We start from the raw sequence: 12,826 nt of genomic DNA, 5'->3' as shown, positions 1-12,826 counted from the left end.
TGTGACCTAGTTTGTTGCAGTGATAGCAAACCAATCCAGGTGCTCTCCAAGGTCCATTTTACATATTTCCATTCTTCCTTCTGCATGTAGCAGCAGTGTGACCATGGCCATGAGAAATCCAACAGTTTGCTCTCCATTTGGTTGCCGATTGATAACCACTATTGCCTGACTGATAATTGTAGGCATTAAACCAGTTTGGGTTCTGGTTTACAAAAGATTCTGGACCAGCTCCTTGGGTCCTCTGAGGATATCTTCCATCATTGTTCATGATAGGCTTGCATTCAGATGCTCTATGCCCAAACTTTTTGCATGCATAACAACGAACATTGAACTTATTGGATCTAGGTACATTATTGATAAAATATGGAAAATTATTGTAGGCTTTGCTCCTACATACATTGGCAATGTGTCCTTCTTTAAGACAGTTAAAGCAAAAAGGTTTGAATTTTTGCTTACCTTTTCCTTTGAGTGTCGGTTGCTTCTTTGATGCTTCAGCATTTGTTCCTAAGGATTCTCCTTCCTCATGTCTAGAGAAACTAAGACCATTGGTATTCTTTACCAGTCTAGATGACTCAAGATTTTTCTCTAGCTTGACAGTACTTTTGCTAAACTTAGCAAGTATTTCCTTTGACTCATAGCAATATTTGTCTCCATTAGGCTTGCATTTTCAGAGATGGCTATGTTCAGTTCTCCTTGCATGTCTTCCTTTTCCATCCTGCTCTCATGAAGGTGAGTAGTCAGTGCACTAATCTCTTGTTTCAACTTGGAGATCTCATGATCTCTGTCCTTTACCCGATCTTCAGCTTTCCTCCGGTTCTCAAGCTCTTAACTAAACCGGATAGTCAGTCCTTCCAACTCCTTTCTTAGATTGGAGTTTGAATCATTCAGTTTATTTACTTTTGCAATCATGGCTTCCATATTTGCTTCATCTTCAGAACTACTTTCAGATAGCTCCATCAGCTTCTCTGCATGTTCTCTCCTTTTTGCTTGAGATGCCTTGTATTTGACCATAAGATCATCATAGGCTTGCTCAGACTAAGTGAGCCGTTGAGTAAGTTCCCTCAAGGTGTATTCCCCCATATCTCTTTCCAAGTGGTTAAACTTATAGAAAGGTAGGCTCTGATACCAATTGATGAATACTAAGAGGGGTGTGAATTAGTATGCTAAAAATCTCTGTACTTAAACACTTATACAGTCTGAAAATAAACTGGTAAAATAGTCTAACAAACAGACTGGTTATCACACATGTAAACCAAAATGCGAATAAAACATTCACCCACAAGAGAAATACAACCATAACACAAGATATTTGACGTGAAAACCCAATTGAGAAAAACTACGGTGAGATGGAACTCACAAGTCACTATCTGCAGAATAGAAACCAGACCAGTTAAGGTCTTACAATGTTCTTCACCAGAATAGATCCTGTTAGGAATCTCAATCTTTGTTAGGATATAAGTCCGATTAAATACTACCTTGTTAGAGGATTTTAGATTCACAGAAGTGAACCACCTTGTTAGAGGATTTTACAAAGGCTTTTGGGCCTACCCAGTTAAGGGTTACAGACTTGTCAAAGATGTGAGTAATCAACAAGTGTTTGATCTATTTAATAGCACAAACTACTTGGTTAGATCCAGTATAGCTCATTGCTAATGCGTTTCAGCATTACTTTAGTCTTCTCTATCTCTCTTTGTTACAACTTGATCTTCTCAGATAAGATCACTCTTACAACAACTCAACAACCACCTTAAACCCTAGCCACAACATAAACCCTTTCAGCAACAACAACTACAACAACTCAAAACCCTAGACATGATGTCCTTTTAAAGGAATTTGATTTCATGTCAGCCTAATAGGATTACATTACAATTTCCTAGGTTCAATGAATCTAGATATACTCAGTAACATGACACAAAAAGCACCGTCAGTGTGTTGGCACTGTCAATCAATCGGTGGGTTGGTAACTCATTACAAAATGCCGACTAGTAACTCATCACAGAGTATTACCAGTTCATACAAAACACCGGTTGCCAGTTTGACAAAAATGAAGACTGGTAAGAATGTGTTATGTCGCTTTGCTCCCTCATACTGGTTGAGATCTATGAACCGCTTGGGATCGACATGCCACTTCAGACTGGGAAACACATTCTGCAAAATCACCAATAGTCTAAAGACTAGAATACAACATACTAGTTGGAACAAATACCGGTTGAGCTCTAGCTCATACATATAAAGGGGATCTCTATACAAGTGTGTGTCCATTAATGACAATCACAACATAAATATCATAAATGCCAACATACAGGTTGTAAATTGTCCAAGGAAGATGCATCTAAGTCTATAGATGAAAAGGAATACAGGTCAATGATTGGCAAATTACACTATGTTGTTCACAGTTGACCAGATATTTCCCATGTAGTAGGTATTGTTGATAGATTTCAAAAGAATCCTAAGGAGACACATCTGATGGCAACCAAGAGAATTTTTAGATATCTGAAAGGTACTGTTGACTATGGGTTATGGTATCCATATGGTGGAAATTTTGATTTGAAAGCATACATAGATGCTAATTGGGTAGGAAACATTGATGACCAGAAGAGTACTACTGGTGGAGCACTCTTTCTAGGAGGAAGACTATTTTCTTGGAGTAGTAAATATTAGAGTTGCACTTCACAATCTACTGCTGAAGTTGAGTATGTAGCAGCTTATATGAATTGCATACAAGATATGTGGATGAGGCACATTTTGGAAGGTTTGAAGATTAAAATCTCTGAACCAATAAATATTTTGTGTGATAATACACGTGCAATAAACATTTCCAAAAATCTTCTTTTGCATGCAAGGACGAAGCACATTGAATTGAAATATCACTTCTTGAGGGAAAAAGTTTACAATAAAGATGTTATCTTGGAGCATGTTTCTACCAAGGAGCAGCTTGTAGATATCTTTACCAAACCTCTTCCTAAGACTACTTTCAAGTATCTTAGAAGTCAATTGGGGGTTGTCCCTCTTCATGAAGTTAGTTAAGCATGATGCTGATTGCATCAGTCCCTGAATTACTTGTAGAATCTTATATGGATTGATGAAGAAGTGAATGTATTCCACAGGGGGAGCATCAACATAACAGTGAGAGCATAATTACATGTTTTACTTTCACTTTGGAATTTCTATCAAAGGGAGAGAAGAATTATGTGATTGAGGAGAATAATTATGTGTCTGATTAAGTGAACCAGTGACAGGCTGAAGATAGACAGAGCAAGGTGAATACTTGGTAATGTAAACCAGGATTCCTATTCACCAATCTCAGCAACAATCAGAGGTGTTGATATTTGTATTGCCAGCAATGCCAAAGGGGGAAATTTCTGGTATTTTGAGTTTGTTGGTATTTTGCATAGAGATTGCATTAATGATATGTTGTCATTGATGTCAATTGAACAGATAATGGTATTCATGATATTGCTGATATTGTTGTTTTTGATATTGGCTAGTAACCGGTAATAGATCTTTGTGAAAAATGTTGTAAACTGGTATGTAAAGTTTGTGAGTTGAACCGGTGAACCAGTGTAAAGGGTTAAACCTTTCTATGTAATGTAAACCCTATTAGCTGTTAAACCCTAATCGACCAAGTTTGATGGTTTATTATCTGATAAGTGGTAATGATGGAGACACATGTGATCATTGAATGAGGATATGTTCAAATTATTTTGGTGCGTTTATTCTTGTCTAGGGAAGGAGAAAAGTATATTGCATCTAATACATAATGTGTGATGAGTTACATAGTTTGGTGAAGTGGTGAACATGGAGCGGTTGGAAGTTTCTTGAAGAATGTGAAGAGATTGTCATGATTTCTAATGGTCAAGATTGTACCGACTTATTTGTAATCTGGACTATGAGAATTAGGTTTTTGCTGTGTTATCGACCTAATTGATTTCTATTTAAGGTCGATGAAGTTGTTATGAAGGTTGTTGGCAAGATTGGTAGAAAAAATGTTGAGTGTGTAGTTTCCTAACTAGTGAATGTATCTGCACTTTGAGTGAAAGAGGATTGAAGGTTATAGAAGGATCTGATCAAGCAAAAGTAGTGCCATTCAGCAGATCAACAAAACTATTGTTTTCTAACAATTATAGTAGAAGTTAAATCCCTTAACTGGGTAAGCTCTAACAAGCTTGGTTACTCATTAAATCCTCTAACAAGGTGGTCCATTAGCTTGGATTCTTAAATCCTCCAGCGAGGTTACTCCTAACAAGGTATTGTTCTTTTTAATCAAGGCATATTTATAAATATCTTAACCGAGTGATTCCTAACCAGAATTAGTTCTTAACAAGACTTATTGTAAAGCGTTAATAGGCTTGGCTCCTAATAGGGCGAACTTCAGAAGAGTTCAGATAATTATCCTTGTGAGTCCCATCTCACCATGGTTTTTACCTATTTGGGTTTTCCACGTATAAACATTTGTGTCAAGTGGTGAACGCTTTTGTGGTTGTGACTTTATTTGTTGATATGGTAAATTTCTAATAAGGCATGTTATGTAGAAGCATTGAGAGATGAATATGTTGAGTTATGATTAAGCTTTGTTGATATTTACAAGATTAAAGTTGTTTACTATTAAAGTTTTCATAACAGTTAAACCAGTTAATATAAAGTACTCCTATGAATATTGATCTTGACTGAGATATGTTAACTTTGCTTGACTGAGTTTGAGTTTAGGAACTTTGTATCATTTTTTCAATATACTGATTTACTCCCCCCTCTCAATATTCTACTAGATACTTATTCTTTCATCATAGCATCACACAGGTGCTCCCCATGGGGAAAGACTAGAATGTATGAATCCCTTAGCCAACAAATTCTCTAACTACAACCTAAAATTATTTAACTTCTGAGTAGTCATCCAATAAGGAGCCTTAGAGGTAGGCTTTTCTCCAGGGACCAAGTCAATCTGAAAATCAATGTCACACTTAGGTGACATACCTAGAATATCACTAGCGAATACATCCAAAAACTCCTAAAGGATGAGATTACAATGAAAGAAATTATCACAATCCCCTCCCTCGTCCAACTCATCCACTCTCACTACAAACAATTGACAACCCTAGCATACACAACACTTCAATTGCATAGCGAAAATCATGCAAAGGGAAATAGGTCAAGGCACACCCACTATCTCCACATTCTTTCCACTATCATCAAGACACTGCACCCTCTTACTACATAAATGAATCTTATCCTAATGATCCTCAAGCCAATCCATACTTGAAACAACACCATACGACCTTAAAGAAACAACACAAAGATCCACTGAGGTGGTACATACTCCCAAATCCAACACACAACCATGCACAAAGGAATCCACTGCCATCTTGTACCCTATATCTAGCTCAACCTTTCACCTATCATCTTTCTTTTCCATAGCAAGCCTGCATCACTCTACTATAAATGGATAAATGAAAGAATCTGAAGCACCTGAATCAAAAAATATTGAGCAAGAAATACCACCTATCCTACTTGTAGTCTCAATGACTATAGCTTGGTGCTCAGCCTAATGGTTATCACTGTCACAAATACATGATGAGATCTCCTTGTATCTCCTACTATGGTCTCTGAAGCCACTGGCCTCTAAATAGACATCTAAGTATATCTCTGAGGATAATTCACAACAATATGTCCCTGGTAGCCACAAGTAAAACGACCTCCTCTGCTAAAGAAATAACTAACTGAAGGTACATTGGGCTGCTGATAATGACATCTATTAGAGTTCTACTAAGAAATTTGTGTTGGCTAAGTAGTGTGGAAGCAGATAACACATTGCCTACTATGCTCCCTATATGACTACAAACTCTATCTGTGAACAAAACTCCAAGTCTGAGAACTCCTCTTCTGCTAAAAATGTCCACCCTTGAATGATGAAGGGTAACTCTTGGTAAATCCTGATGTCTATGACTATACCCCTCTCATAACTAATCCTGAAGCTGGAGCACTAGCAGTCTGCACACCAAGCATACCTCCTAAAGCTAAAGTTAGATTTTCCTCGACCAAGCGCACCTTCTCCACAACTACCTCCATAGTCTTGGGTTTGAAAACCCAAACACCTCCACTGATATGATCATTAAGACCTCTAACAAAATGTTGTACCAACATAGCCTCATCATCCACTATCCTAGCATACTACTTAATTTCAAATAACTTACACTCATACTGCTCAACTGTCATGGTCAACTGCCTTAAATCATGGAACTCATCTACCTCCAAATTTCTAATAAGAAACAAGCACAAAACTACTCAAGAAACAACTCCCATGAAACTATCATGATATCCAAATGGAACTCCTACTCCTCCATATGCCACCAAGTAGCAAAAAAATTGTGAAGATTTATAATCTCACACCTAGACTTCGTAAAACCACTATAAAAATGCATAGAAAAAAACCTACCCCATATCTAGAAGCCAAGTCTCTACCTCCATATCATTGCTAGAACCATTAAAAGAAAGAGGATGAGACCTAAGGCAATCTCTCATGTGACCTACTGCAATCACATCCTGATCTGGAGCAGCATCAATTCTCCTCCAAGGTGAATACAAACACTCCCTCTCTAACTCATGATAATCAACTCTATCCCAATGAATAGAATGACGAGACTACTCCTACTGATTCTCCTCCTGTCTCGATCCTAAGTGACCAGGAATTTCCTAAAGCACGTTAATCAACTGTGGAACCACATCACCATGGGATCCTTCCTCTTGATGGTCATGTTGCTCCTCCTCATGGCATGAATCATCATATACCTTGGGATGAGGATTTTCTCGAGTACCCATATGGCCACCACACCCATGACCTTTACCTCTAGTAGGCATCTCATCTAACTAAGATGCAAAGGAACTAGAAGATAAAATATAGGGCAACTAATGCAAGAAAATGACTAGCAGGGATAACCACGAGGCTAACCCACACTATAGTGATACTATACACAATGAGATCATATGAAACTAGAGTACCCAGTGTATGAACATGGGCTCTGATACTTTATGTTTTGTTAATCTCTCTTTGGATGGCTCTTGTTGCTTTATTGGTGCAAGGTAATGAAGGGACCCACCCTATTGTGACATTCCTCTATTTGTATCTTGCTTCTTCTATATGTTGTATACATGTTGTGTCCCAAATGTGATCCTGTTGTAAATGTGCTTTTGTGTTGCCTACTTGCGGACAATTCAAAGCATTGAGATTTATTTTGGTCTCTTCCATGTTGACCAAAAAGGATTGTTTTGTTCATCTTATGTTTTGTTCTTCCATTTTACTCATAATTACACTACCTTTGGGGGATGAGGTCGATTCAATACAATCATATTTGATATACATGGTTTATTTGGTGTGCATACTGACTCTAGATAGTGGATCCCTTATGTGCTATTTTCATGTCTTGTGATTTTATGTTTGGGGCCATTTCATTGTTGCAATGTTCTTGTCTTTTGGATGCATGTATGCTATCTTAAATAAATTTCTCCCAATAGTCTTTTGGATTCATGTATGCTACCTTAAATAAATTGCTCCCAATAAGGCATACATAATCGCTTTAATGTGGGGGAAAACACTCTACATAGCTATGATGAAATTTTTAATATAGGACCACCCATATTTAACATTTTCTAAACAATACATTACTATTTGAGCATTAAAATAAAATAATTCAATGGCTACATCAACACATTTTTCAACTTTAAGACCTTAGTCCTCTTATGAGCCTAGGTTTAGAATTCATAAAAAATTAACAAGAAGTTCTCTTGGGAACCTCCAACCATTGGTCTTGATATCACTTGCATACTTGAAACACTTGTTAATATATAATTAATATAATGATTATAAAATAATTTAAACTTAATGAATATACTAACCTTTAAATATAAGTCATACAACTATAACATTTTATACAATTTGTTCTGAATTCCTCACAATGTAAATACAATATATTCATGACAATAAAATGAGAAGAATATAGTTCTTGTTAATTATACTGGATATTAATGTTATAAAAATCATGTATCTAACCATAATATCAAAATACACTATATTCAATAATGTTCTAATATAATCTCTTAAGAGTAAGGAGGTCGATAAATAATAATCATCAATAAGTTTAAAAAATTAAGTCACTGTAAAAAATGTGGGCCTCATATGTCTAATTTTTGACCTTCTTCTCCTTTGGCCATGGATATTTCATTGTTTGTTACACAACTAACATCTTCAACCAATTGTCCACCATCATTGTGAGTTGAAATGAATATAAAATTTATCTATGATTTTAAAAAATATCCCAAAAAGGAACTATCGAGTGAGTTCTTTCATAATCCATTTGGTTATGACATACATTCTTATCCATTTCCAATGAGATTTTTAGCACATTAGTTTGAACTTGTGATATTAAATGAGTTCTCTTGACTCACATGCATTCTTTTAATTCAAAATCATTAGAAATTGCATAATTTATGATGGTATATTACTAGTTGTTTTATTTTATGTGAAGGTTGAGAGAATATGCACTTACTTGGTTACACTCTTTGTCTTTTACTTTTATTCATACATTTAGGGACTTAGATAATATTTTTAATGACAAGAAGAAAATAAGAAGAATAAATATTATTTGTTCAAATTTTAAACAATGTATGTTTATATGTGAGTTATCAGCCACTAAATAATGAGATTTGAGGATTTTTTTATTAATGTTCTCCTTTTTATCATTAGATAAAAGATAAAATTAATGACGCCTCATAGAACCATAGAACTATAGCTTGGGGGGATAGGGGGGGCCTCCTCCCATATAATTGTAGGGGGATAGTTGCTAGAGTAGCAATTCCCCTACTATTCTAAGGGGGTGGGAGTTATAGTTCTAAACATGTATTTTTTAATAATTACAACTCATTTTCAAATTTATGTTTCCATGTACATGATTATAAGCCAAGATTGTTAAATTGAAAACTTCTACATTATCTCACCTTTAACACTCGTCTGTATCTCCATAAATTTCAAACATATAGGCAATAAGAGTCTTTTTCAACATAAGCATGATCCTTTGATTCCAAACAACACTTTTGTTAAATAAGGTCATTTCAAATTTTACAAAATGATCTAACAAGTGCTTATCAATATGTAGAATGGTCAATTCTAATTGTGTTCTAATTAAAGTCAAGGTTTGTGAAATTCTAATTTTATTTGTGTTATCTATTGATTCAAAAACTTGTTAGTTAAGATGAGAGGGGGGGGTGAATCATAAAAACTTCACTATACAATGTATTCACCTGATTCAACCTTGGTAGCCTTTACTGATGTGCAATTATGACTGTAAATCATTAAATACTCATAAACAAATACACTTAAATATCATAACACATTTAACACCAGATTTGACATGGAAACCCAAATAGGGAAAAACCACTGTGGGATTTTGGACCCACTAAGAAATATACCCTTCTAGAGTATGCTCGGTTAAAAGCTAATCCTGTTAAAGATTACAAACACATTGCTAGATGTGACCTGGTTAAGGGATTTTCCTCAGACTTGTTAGAGTCTTGCACTTTGTTAGAAGTGACCTTGTCAAAGGATTTCAAACACTCATTTAGAATGTTACCTTGCTAGAGGATTTACAAATAAGACTGTTAGGTCCACTCAGTTAAGAGATTTCCTATCACTTACAAAATAAATAACAGTAATAAAATATATCTGCAACTTCACATCTAAAATGCTAAAGCAGATTCTATGTGCTCAAAACAATCTTGTCATAAGACTTATCTTGTCCCTTGTTGGGCTTCTCAATCTGTTCTTCAAGCAGATCTTCAAGCTTCTGTGCTTGGTAAACATTACTATAGCATTATTGTGCATACATTTGCCCGCATACATTGTTCATCAACAGTTTCTTATTTATAAACAATTTCTAACTGCTTAATCCCCTTGATCACATTTCCCATGATCAATCTTAGCCATTAAATCATCAAACTTGACTAGGTTCAATGTATCCTTTGATTTGAAAAATGTTTTACCTTGCCTTGGAACTTGTGCTAGGTTATTGTGGTTCAATCTGTGTTGTAGATCTTCCTCTTGTATTTTCAATGTCTTAGATCCTCAACAAACTTCCTGCGCGACATACCAATCATTTATTCATCTCCAGCTCATCAACATCCTTCATTAAATAATGCTTTTATTCATCCAATGCATTTTGTTATTACTCGGTTGTTACTCGGTAAATACTGAACTTCACTCGGTAGATATTCTACCTTCTTTAACTGATATCAATAACCTTAGGGTTTACAAAACTAGGTACCTTAGGGTTTACTGACTAGATTCTTTGCTCGGTGACATAGTACAGTATTAAACTTATAATAAACAATGTATGTAGGATATCAAAACAATCAAAACAACATGATCTCATCATTGTCTAACTCGGTAATAGTTTCCCATTGAATAACTTATTTCTCCCCTTCATTATCACATTCTTTCTGTGTCACTTACCGACCTCTTAATACTCATCAAAACATACTTCTCAAGATATGGCAACATCATACTGAAACAGAAAATCAATTTCTTGACATCAATGACAAAATAATATTATTAAGACAATAATCATCCTTCTTCAATTATATCAATAATCTCCAACAACCTTCTCAATATCCTTATTGAAATGCCAACAATCTCCTTTCTATTGTAATGCCAACAATCTCCCCCTTTGGCATTGATGGCAATACCAACTTTAAATGGCAATACCAACTAATTTGGATTCAGATTATTGTTTAGAATTCTCTTGTTATCCTTGAGTTGTTTAAATCTTCTCCTGAAGTCTTCTCCCCCTATCATTAGTCTTCTCCCAGCTTCTTTTGTTAGTTCCTTAAAAATTAGTCTTCTCCCCCTTTGACAACAATACCAAAAAGAAAAACTAATTCATGATTTCTTCCTTTGTGAAGTAATTTCCTTGTAGTCTCATTCACGATCAGAGCATCTTTGTCTTCAATCACTTTTTCCTTGTACAACTTTAGGCAACCTCCTAAAGTGTGTAAAGCAACATCAACTCATAAACAATTATCCTTTAGATTCATAGAATTGATGCTTTCACCGAACTCTGTCAATGAGTACTAGATAGGGGTAGGACCCCTAACTGACTTCTAAGATACTCAAAAGTGTCCCTTGGCAATGGTTTTGTGAAAATATCTTCTATTTGTTCCTTTGAACTAATATATTCCAGCACAACTTTCTTCTCTTGAACTTCTTCTCTGAGATAATGATACTTTATAGAGATATGCTTTGTCTTAGAGTGCATTACCGAATTCTTTGAAATGTTAATGGCACTAGTATTATCATAGAATATAGTTATTGGCTCAATAACTTTCTCATTCATACCTTCCAACAGTTGTTTGATCCATGCTATATTGGTACAATTCAATGCTGCAGTGACATATTCAACTTTAGCTATTGACTGTGAAATGCATCCTTGTTTCTTCCTAAGCTAGCTTACTAGTCTATCTCCCAAAAAGAAAGCTCCACCGCTTGTGCTTTTCCTGTCATCAATGTTTCTTGCCCAATCAACATCAGTATAAACTTTTAAATCAAAATCATTCCTCTTTTCATATACTAAGCCATAATCTTCAGTGCCTCTTAGGTATCTGAAAATTCTCTTGATTGTTGTCAAATGAGTTTCTTTGGGATCTGCAAAAAATCTTGCAACTATTCCTACTGCATGTGTTATATCTGGCCTGCTGTGAACCACATATTGTAGCTTTCCAATCATAGATCGGTAAAGTGTCTCATCAACAAATGCAGATTCATCACTCTTTGATAGTTTACAATTGGTAGTCATAGAAGTACTTACAAGTTTAGAATCCTCCATTCCAAATTTCTTCAAGATTTCCTTTATATACTTGGATTGAGTAATGAAAATCTCATTTTTCATTCGTAGTATCTGCAAACATATTAAATACTTTATCTCACCGATTAATGACATCTCAAATTCTTTGCACATTTGATTTCCAAAGTTCTTTCATAAGGAGTCATTACCACAAAAAATAATATCATCAACAAATATGGCTGAAAGTAGTATACCATTGTTTTCATCATTTTTCATATACATGTTGTTGTTTTCACTTGTCCTTATAAAACCAATCTTGATTAAGTAAGAATGCAGTCTCTCATACCATGCTCTAGGTGCTTGTTTCAGACCATATAAAGTTTTGTTCAATTTACATACCTGGTCTTTATTTTTGTCTTCAACAAATCCTTCAAGTTGTTCAATATAAACTTCTTCTTCTAGTATACCATTCAAAAATGCAGATTTAACATCCATTTGATATACCTTGAAATTTTTGTAAGTAGCATATGCCAACAATGTTCTCACTCCTTCAATTCTTGCCACAGGTGCAAAAGTCTCACCATAATCAATTCCTTCTTCTTGAGCATATCCTTTGCAAACTAGTCTTGCTTTATTCTGAATGACCTCTCCTTTTTCATTTAGCTTGTTTCTAAAAATCCACTTTGTACCGATTACATTTTTGTCCTTTGGTCTTGGGACCAATGTCCATGTTTCATTCTTCTTGATTTGTTCAATTTCTTTTGTCATAACATTTATCCAATCTTCATTACTAAATGCCTCTTTTACTATCCTCGGTTCAAATTCAGATATCAGACATGTGTTTTGTCTCAGTTTGTTCCTTGTCATCACTGGATCATCCTTATCTCCTATAATCTAACTTGATGCATGATTTCTTCTGACATATTTGGCTAATATAGGCTCGGTAGGCTCTGTATAATCTTCTTCATCACTCAGTAACTGGATATTATCTTCATTTTCTTCAG

This window comes from Cryptomeria japonica, chromosome 4, assembly GCF_030272615.1.
Source record: "Cryptomeria japonica chromosome 4, Sugi_1.0, whole genome shotgun sequence".
NCBI lineage: Eukaryota > Viridiplantae > Streptophyta > Pinopsida > Cupressales > Cupressaceae > Cryptomeria > Cryptomeria japonica.
The sequence above is the reverse complement of the archived record's forward strand: the minus strand, read 5'-3'. Positions refer to the sequence as shown.